The sequence below is a fragment of the Triticum dicoccoides genome, chromosome 5A (genome assembly GCF_002162155.2).
Source record: "Triticum dicoccoides isolate Atlit2015 ecotype Zavitan chromosome 5A, WEW_v2.0, whole genome shotgun sequence".
In the NCBI taxonomy this organism is placed as follows: domain Eukaryota; kingdom Viridiplantae; phylum Streptophyta; class Magnoliopsida; order Poales; family Poaceae; genus Triticum; species Triticum dicoccoides.
In genome coordinates this window covers 172,147,697-172,149,108 of record NC_041388.1, presented here as the reverse complement: position 1 = coordinate 172,149,108, position 1,412 = coordinate 172,147,697, and positions in this window count along the sequence as shown.

Below are 1,412 nucleotides of genomic sequence, written 5' to 3'. Positions count from 1 at the left end.
GGGCGTAACGGGCCTTGGGTTAGCGGGCTGTAAATGGGCTATATGCGAACAGGCCGTTAACAGGCTTTCCATGGGCCGGCCCACCACCTTTTTACCAAGTCAAATGGGCCGGCCTTTTCACAGGAATGGGCCTCTGTTGGGCCGTGCCACGTGTCGACGTATCATAGGCGCCTTCTGTCCAATGAGTGGTTGACATATGTCCCAACGATGAGCCGACACGTGTTTCCTCCAGCCAATGATGATTTTACACGTGGAAAATCCCCATTGGTTGGGGCTATTAATGGGTTATCGAATCCAAAACCCGACCCGATAGCTTAACGACGTTCTGTTACGGTGGATGCCACATGTCGGTCACCCTTGACGAAAGCACTTCTGTGATGCGCGATTTATCGTCATGGAAGTGGACACTTCCGTGTTGATAATTTTGGTAATGTCATGCAACACTTCTACGATAGCACAGGTATGACTATCTTGATTCTGTCATAATTTTGTCATGGATGTACATGCATGACAAAAAAAGCGACCTACTGTGACAAACACGTATCATCACGAAAGTGTATTTTTTTTGTAGTGGAGTCAGTGAAGGGCCTACACTATGGTGGACGAGGGCGCCGGTTAAGCACATCCGATGCGGTGGACCATGATGGCGGTCAAGGAGATCTGGAGCGGTGGGCAAGGTAGTCGCTGAAGCGGCTCCGGTGAAGTGGTGAGTTGGCAGTTGGGGGTTCCAATGTGTGGAAGGTAGATCCGGCGGGGTGTGAGGTCCACCACTGCGGCGGAGGACTAGATTCGGCGGCTTGCCGTGGTTGGGGGGCGGTCGGGGAGGGGAAGGGGAGGGGCTTGGGGAAGAATGTTGGGGGCAAAGAGGGGAAACAATGGAGTTACCAAAGCAACCCTTTTCCGTTCATGTGGCAGGGGTAAAACAGGAATATCACAGGGCTAAACTTTTGGGCGCGAGATTTATCGATGTGAGCAGGAAGTTTGAAGGATTTTGGCGCCTGAAATTATAAGTGTTCTGCTCTGGTACGGCCGACTATGATATCATGGCCGAGAATTTATTTGTTTTGCACGCAAAAAAGTGCAAGTTTTCAAAATCAATGTCTCCAACTCGAAACTTAGATTGTCCATTTGATTCAAATATGGATCATTGAGCTAGTACAAGCAAATACCATCATATGGTCCAATTCAAATGAAATTCCAAATGTGTTTATCCTAAATATGATGACAAAAGCAAAAAATGTGTATGCGTATGAATAAAGTGGATGATTAAAAAGTTTGAACATGCCCGTATGTGTATATCTCTAGGTTTGATATATGATTTGAAATCACGAAACCCCGGCTTAAAGATGTACCTCCGTTTAAATGAATTACAAAAGCTAATGATGGAGCCGAATTCCAAAATTCCAATCTTA